General features: G+C 55.9%; 1 protein-coding gene across 1 annotated transcript in view; it reads right to left on the bottom strand.

Moving 5' to 3' along the window:
* Window positions 1-5,939: 5,939 nt before the first annotated feature.
* Window positions 5,940-8,040, bottom strand: part of UMODL1 (uromodulin like 1) — a 62,344-nt gene continuing 60,243 nt past the window's right edge. Inside the window, exon 23 of the mRNA XM_055313670.1 lies at window positions 5,940-6,076. The gene's annotated coding sequence lies outside the window, so the exon portion shown is untranslated. The remainder of the gene's footprint in view (window positions 6,077-8,040) is intronic.

The following is an 8,040-nucleotide window of genomic DNA, read 5'->3' as shown; positions in this document are numbered from 1 at the left end:
TGCTTGGGGTTTTGTTTCTCTCTCGCTCTCTCTCTCTCTCTATCCTTTAATCACAAAATCCACAGAGATAAGCCTGGAGTTCGCCGGTGAATTTCGCAATACTCGTGCTTCTTGGCACCAGCTTCGTGAGAAACCCAACCCCGGGTAGGTCCAGGCCACGGGGCGGGGAGCCGGGAGCACTATTTGTGGGGCCCCAGCCCCATGCCCCGGGTGCGGTGAAAGCCCGCAAGGCCAGGGCACCACATGGGGCATCAGGAGCCAGGCCTGGCCTCCGGCAGCTCCGATGAGCTCCGAAGGCTCCGAAAGGGAGACGGACACCCACAGGAAGGGGGGAACCACTGGTCCCCGGAGACCAAAGGTTTTCAGTGGGGTCGATGCCGCCCTGAATCAAAGCCCCTGGGCAAACGGATCACACCGCGCGAGCGTCCGCCCCGAGTCCTTTCTGCCGCTGCGGGAGGACTCCCATCGCCATGGCTACCCACGTGTTTATTTTGCTGAGCTGATGGCAACTTGTGCTACTGCCCAGAGAGGATCCATAGACACTTCCGGGGACGTGTAAAGCACGAGGCAGCCAAAACGCCCGAGGGAAGCTCTTCCCGACTCCTCAGCCGGCGCCCGCTGTCTTCCGCGGCTGGGCAGGGGCCCCGGGCCGAGCCCCACACTCACCCCCGTGGTCCAGCTCTGCCCGGGTTTGGGGCGATCCCCCCCGCTCTGGTCTCTCCGGGACGCCTCCTGGGCCTCTCCTCTGCCGATTGCCCTCTGCATCCTTGTGTTATGAGATATTAAACCTCTTTAGTCTTTCTAATAGCTCACTGAGCCTAAAGATGGTCTTGGGGGCCCCTGGCACATCCTCCTCCCCCCAGAAATGTCCCCGACTGGAGCCTCCACTGAAACAGGATTGAGACGATTCCTGCCCTTTATGGGAGAAAGGGATTTGCTTTTCAGCCTTCCCACAACAGGGCCGGGATGGGTGGGAGGGGAATGACCCACAGGGTCCTGTCTCCCCGACCTTCTTGTTGCGGTGCACAGGAGCCCCCCGATGGGGACTGGTCCCTGCAAGCTGGTGCAGACTGGGAAGCCCTGGGAGCTGAGGGCCAAGACGCTGCACAGAGCAGGACAGTGGACACGTCCCGGGACAGCGACCTTCGGCATCACCTCCTTCCAGGCGTGGGGTAGCAAGTGGGGGAGCTCTTTGCAAACCTGAAAAGCTGGGCCACCCCAGCACCCGGGGCTGCCCAGAGAGAGTCCTGGTCCTGCTGCCCCGAGGAGGACACAGAGGGACCAGCTTATGGGTCAGCAGCCTCTGTGAAGGGACAGGCTGCTGAGAAGGCTCCTGCGGGGTGTGGGTCCTGCCCTTGAGGGGCTGAAGGATCACACCAGGCTCCCCGGGAAGGACAAAGGGTGCCGGGGGGCTGTCCCCCTGTCCTGAGCAGCCAGGGCCCCGGAGAGGCCAGTTTATGTGGGTCTGAGCATGGCCAGCGGGCACGGGGACCTACTGGGGACATCTGGTCACCATGGCCCTGCTCAAGTGCAGGCAAGAGCGTGAGGGAGGCCGCCTCAGGCAAGGAGCTGACAGCTCCGAGTGAGGCCCTCACACTCCTGGGTGTTGGGTGAGCCAATTCCTCCCCAGGGGGAGGCCGAGCCGGCCAGTCCACGGGAGTAGGAGGCCACAGAGGCCACGTGGATGCAGCTTCCTGCACGGCGTGAGCAGCGAGGTGCCCCCTTCGCCTGTCCCCAGGGCTCCACTGCCAGGTTCCTCGCCGGGCCGCCCCCTTCCCAGACCAGGGCTCCCCACTGTGGCCAGGTGACGGGGCAGGGGGGCCAGGAGGATGAAGTCTCACGGGCCCCGCTCAGAGGGAGGCCGGGGATTGTTGTTTTGTGGGTCCTGCCTCCCAGGCCCAGCCCCTGTGGGTCATGCCAGGTGGTGAGCCTCCCACTCTGCCCAGGTTCCCCTAAGGGAGGAAGGTTCTGGAACAAAGGGAGGTTTGGGGTGGGGCTGATGTTTACCCAACCCCTCCTCGGGGGACCAGGCTCTTGTGCTCGCCCCTGCATCGTCTTAAATATTCTCCTCTGCTGGACGGAGAGTGAAGGTCAAGGTCAGGGCCTGGCCAGGGCTGGGATGGAGACTGCGGCCCCCATGCACTCAGGCAGCTAAGAGATCCTGCCCCAAACCGGCAGCATGGCCTCGTGCAGCCAGGCTTCCCGATGTTTATTGGAACATAAACCCTCCTCCTTCCAAGGGTGCTCCTGGGCGCTGACCCTGGGCCCTGGGTCCTGGGTGGGACCCATGTGTGGCAGTCCACACTCTGGGAGGTCTGGCCCAGCTCCTGCACCTGCTTCTTGTTTGGGGGTAGGTCACCGATGCCTTGGGGGCACCTCTGTTCTCTTCCCACAGCTTCGGGGTGCCAGCGCTGGCCTCCCAAGTTAGCAGCAGCAAGAAACGGGGCGTGTGTGTGTCCAGCACCAGCCATCGGTGCCTCTTGGTGAGTGTTCTGGAGTCATCATTGGAGCCTGGCCTGAGTGACTGGCTCAGGATTGGGGACACGATCCAGGATGTTTCAACCAAGACATAACTTCAGCCCCTTCGATCCGTAGTTGGGGGAGACACGGTCTTTCTTTGGCCACCCGTGAACAAAGGCACACCTAGTCCTGATCACTTCTCATAGTTATCGAGGGCCTAAGAGGGAACCATTGGTTGAGGCTGAAGCCATGGAAGGAGAGCAAAAAAGGTCCGTCCTTGAGGGCTGCAGGAGCGAGCCTCACCTGAAGCCCACCCTGCCCTGGACTTTTAATCTGCAGGAGGCCTTGAATCGTCTTTATCGTTAAAGCCTGTTGGGTAGAGGTCTCCACTGCCTGTAGCCCAAAGCTCCCTGACCCTTGCTACCACCATCCCCACTTCTCAGGTGAAGAAGCAGGCTCAGAGAGATTAGGTGACATGTAGGAGAGTCAGTGCCCGTAGCCCCCATGCCACCCTGACTCCCATAATTCCACGCTACCCTGTGGGGTGCCAACTCTCAGGAACTCCCCCGCTAAGTCCTTACCATCAATTTCTTTCCATCAGAATCACTGTGGCTCCCGGGCCTCAACAAGCAAGACTGTCCAGTCCCTGGTGCCGGAAAGGATCCCTCCCCATGTGGCCGAGATGCAGCGTCCTGAGCGCTGGGACCAGCCCGGGGCACCCTGGTTTTCCTCCACGCTGGGCACCCCCCTGCCCTGCCTGACCATAACCTGCCCCCAGGGAACTTAAACCCAGAAAGATGCCCACACAGTGTCCAGGCTGGAAGCACTTCTACCCTGTGGCACACACGCTGTCCTCCTCCAGCCCGCCGGCTCTCAGGCTTTGCTGGAGGCCCCAGGTCCCCGGGGCAAGCGGGCATCGGAGGTCCCCCCCTGGGGTGTCCCCCTTTAGGGATGCAGGATGCTGGCTCATCCCCAGCAGCTCTGCGGCACATAGAGACTGTCTCCCGGTGGGGCTGCCCTTCCCGCCCCAGACACGGGGTGAGAGGAAGGGGTGAGGAGGCGTCTCCCTCCCTTGGGCAGTCCTGGCGGGAAGGCAGGGTCCACTCGGGTCGCTGCATGGAAATAACTCACTTCTCCAGGCGCCACAGCCACCCTGGAAGACGGGCATCCTTTCCTGAGCAGTTTCCAGGACCCCTAGGGCTGCACCCCAGCAGACTGGTGCCCTGAGAGATTCCCCTCGTTTGCAGGCAAATTCCCAGATTCCCCTCGTTTGCAGGCAAATGGCTCAAAGGGAGCAAAAAAAGAACCAACCAGAGAAGCAGGGCTGTGGCTGCGGCGGGAACGAGGACCTCCAGCCCTGGTCTGCATCGCCATCTACTGGCCGAGCCACCCAGTGCAGTCCGGGTGGAGGGCGCACCCGGAGCGGGGACGACTCTCGCCTCCACCTTCACCTCCACCGGACCCTCCAGCTCAGAGGGAATCAGCCCGAAAAATCCTGGGCCGGGAAGGACGCTGGGCTCCCGGTGGCGTCTGGACGTGAGAACCGCTAGCGACCCAGAGCCTCAACCAATCGAAGCCCACCACCTGGCGGAGACCTCCTGGGTGGCCTCTCCACAGCTCCGGGGGACTCTGGGTTCTCCTTAGAGCCCTGGAAGGCTCCCATTCCTCACCAGTGAGCCAATCAGGTCTTCTCCAGAATCGCAGGAAGAGCCTGCACTAGGAGGGACAAGATCAGGGTGTCCGTGGTGAGCTGCCGACTGCAGTAACTTAGAGTTTTAGCCTCAAGTTTGCTCATCTGTGAAATGGGACCAGTGACTTCTAACTCATAGGGCTGTTGTAACAGTTAGATGAGCACTGGGAGGACGTTCGTGCTCGTGCTTACGTCCCACCCCAGCCTGCCGCGGGAGCACGGACCTTACAACCAGCCAGGCTTGGGTCTAAGTCCAGCTCTGTCCACTGATTCGTTGTCCCCCTGTGGGAACGTTGCACGGTATCTCCATTCCTGCGGCGGTAAAGTGAGGATAATCATGTGGGACCCACACGGTCATGGGTCTTGAAACCTGGATTTACTGAACATGTTGCCTTCTTTCAAGAAAGGTGAGTGACAGGTACTGAGCCAATTATCAGAACAGATGGAAGCAAAACACACACACACACACACACACACACACACACACACACACACCCAAAGCAAACAAATAAACACATGGATGCAGCTCATGAAGAGCCAGAAACACATGTTACCTGCCCTCCGTGGACGCAGGAAGGCATGGGATGTGCCTGAACCAAACAGAGCAGCCAGCCCAGCCACATTTCAGCATCACATGAGATTTATTCTACTTGCCCAAAACCAGTTTAGCCACACACGTTACATATTGTAATTCTTTACTGACTCTGAGAATATCCGCTAAATCAAAATAGTCACATTCTCCAACTGTCCCGTATTCATGGCAGTTAGTTACATTCAACAAAATTAATCTCATTAATTAAAAGCTATGACCGCGTTCCAATTCTAAGTTCGTCAAGGAAAAACACTATACTTTCAGGCGTTTGCTATCAGATACAATTCAACTTACTTTAAATAAAGTAAAAAGCACTACTTGTCAGTAGGGTGTCATGGAAAACATTTTAAAATAGAAGTTTAGATTCTACACCCGATTCCTCTTTAATTCATTTTGTGACTTTATGTAAGTGACTCACCTATTTCTTCTCTGGTTTCCCATTGTGTAATGGGTAAATAGTACCTTCCCTGGGGTAAAATTGTATTTTTAAATGGCTGTGAAAATACTTGGAAAAATATTAAAATAATGAGTATATATATATATATATATATATATATATATATGCTGTTTCTACTTTTTTCATATTAATAGAGTATCTTTTGAGTCACTGTGTGTGAAAATGATATCCTGGTAATGCAGGAGAAAAGGTAAAGAGCATATATACCTGCTATAAATAATATTAGCAATATATTTATGATGGATCTATTATTAAAAGAACTTCAAGGATATAGTCAAATATATTTAGAAATGTGAAATATTAAATATTTAACAGCGTTGGATGAGTGGATGGAAAGGTGGATGGATGGGTAGGTCTGTAAATGTATGGATGAATAGAAAGGTGAATGATGGATGGATGGATGGATGGATGGATGAGTGGACAGTTGGATGGAATGGATGGATGGATGGTTGGATGGATGGATGGATGGATGGATGGATGGATGGATGGATGGTGGGTGGATGGATGGGTAACAAGTGACAGATATCAGTGGTGAGCAAAACCAAAAAGGGCCACTTGGACCAGTTAGGAGGGTAAAAAAAAAAGAGTCTGGGAACTGGGGGCCAGTGGGAGTGATCTGTGTGATGGCAGAGCTGCATTCATGCTTGGTTTGAATATCCCCGTGTCTGGGCATCCCCCTCACCCTGCCTCCCTCTCCAACAGCTCCGCTCAGCCTCCTAGAGGGCACTGCTTATCTGGGACCTATATAGATGACGGGTCTCCTGGGTCAGTCAGAGGCTGTTTTCACCTCTGGGACTCATCCAAGCTCTGGACGTGGGACAGAGCAGGCTTCCGTCAATGCTCGATGAATTAAGAACTGAGTTGGAATCACAGGTACCTGCATGGAGAAGGAGGAGGTCACCAGGGTCAGTGTGCATGCAGGAAAGGAGAGGTTCATGCAGGAATACTCCCAGAGCGTGGGTAGTGAAGGGGTCCCATCACCCCAAGAACAGGACTTCTACGCTTCCTGGACAGAGAGAGACTGGGCCCAAACAAAAGGGCTCCCAGGAGGCACAGAGGAATAGGAACCACGGTGGCTGAGGCCCGGTCTCCAGTGAATGAAGCTCTAGCTTCCCACCAGCAGACAGGTGTGTCTGGCTCGGACACCTGAGCCAGGCGACCACACCCTCGGGGCCTTGGCCTTTGTACTATCCACAGAGAACACACCGAGACACAGGGCTTGCAGGGCAGCAGGGCTGAGCTGAGTGCCACCCTGGTGGGGATGGTGTGGTGTTTGCCAAAGAACAGATTTTTGCAGGAACTTGTGAACCAGTTGCAGATGTTTTTCACTTTGGAAACGGAAGCCACTGGAGAAGATGAAAAAGACGAGAGGCCAATTTTCCCCCCAGTGTTTTCATTTTCAGGAGGGAGGACACTCAGGGTGACCTTGGCACCAACATACCAGATTTCTTCATAAAGTTAGCAAGACATGCATTGACATCATCATTGGGGTTCATGTTGCAAGTATTAAGTAAAATTCACTAAATTCCTCCTTGTAACTCTGTCCAGGGCGGTGACTGGCCTTCAGTGCTGGCCCTCTCCTAGTCTTTCCCATCTGAACTGTGACAGTTCTAAGAACCCAGGAAATGGGTACCTAAGCTATCAGGTGTCCCGGGAGCCAAGGGGGCTGAGACAAAGCAAAGGCATGGCCCCCGGGTGTCTGCAGAACCAGCTCCTGGAGCTTCTCTAACGACGAGAAGGACATCGTCTTGTGGACAAGTGTGCTGATCTGGCCTCTGCTGTGTGACTCGGAGGATTCACTTGAGCTCTCTGGGCCCCATTTCCTGATTTAAGGATGGGACTTATATCGACCACACTTTGCTGGGTTGTTTCGAAGCTCTGTTAACTCAAGAAAATAAAGAGCTGAATGTGGGGAAGGCAGCCTTGACGAGGGGAAGACCCTGAGACGGAGGCCTGTCTACAGGACAGTGTCCCCTCCTGGGCAATAGGATGCAACAGGTCGGTAAATAGGAAGGCCTCCATGACTCAGACCTCATGGGCCCCAAACCAGAGACCAGAAGGCACCACGCTCAGGAGTCTTATGTATAGTTAGTGTTAAGTTGAACGGGAACTTACTGCCAGTCCCCCACCTGTCTGGGGCCCTCAGGCTGGCAGAGAACCCTGAGCAGTGGGAACAGCACCTGCCTCCCCAGGGGCTTCAGGGTCCCAGGAGGGGCCTCACTTCTGACCCAGGAGCTGCTGCCCACACTGCTGGGTGCCTGTGCCCCACCGAGAGAATTGTGGGTTTCTTACATCATTGCTAACATGCAACTTCTCCGGGTCTCCAGTGAAAGGAAGAGCCTGGGAGCCTCATTCTAAATGCCAGTCAGGCGCACGCTGGTCTAGGGAGGGCCAGCTGGTCGCGTCCAGTCTAAGGCACTGTGGCTCAGCAGCTAGGACAACGGACGCCAGACCTGAATCCCAGCTCTGGCCCTTCCTAGCTGTGTTCCAGGGCACCCCTTCACCTCCCCGCCCCAGGTCCTCATCTGAAGAAGTGGTAATAACACAACCCCACACGGTTGTGGGGAACCTGGATGAGTTAACCCGTGCACAGTGGATGAGTTACCTCATATGCAGTAGATGAGTTAACTCATGCTCAGTGGGTGAGTTAACCCGTGCACAGTGGATGAGTTAAGCTGTGCACAGTGGATGAGTCACCTCATCGTCCCTAACGACGGATGGTCCATTTCCCCTCCTGCGACTGCTCCTGTGGCTTCCCACTGACGGACGTCAAACCTGACAGCCCCCACCTACCCTCTCCCAAAGCCACCAGGACACACTGTCAGGTCTCCCCCAGTGGCG

The sequence above is a fragment of the Nyctereutes procyonoides genome, unplaced genomic scaffold (genome assembly GCF_905146905.1).
Source record: "Nyctereutes procyonoides isolate TBG_1078 unplaced genomic scaffold, NYPRO_anot_genome, whole genome shotgun sequence".
NCBI classification, from domain to species: Eukaryota; Metazoa; Chordata; class Mammalia; order Carnivora; family Canidae; genus Nyctereutes; species Nyctereutes procyonoides.
Note: the sequence above shows the minus strand (reverse complement) of the source record. Positions and strands in the feature narration are given on the sequence as shown.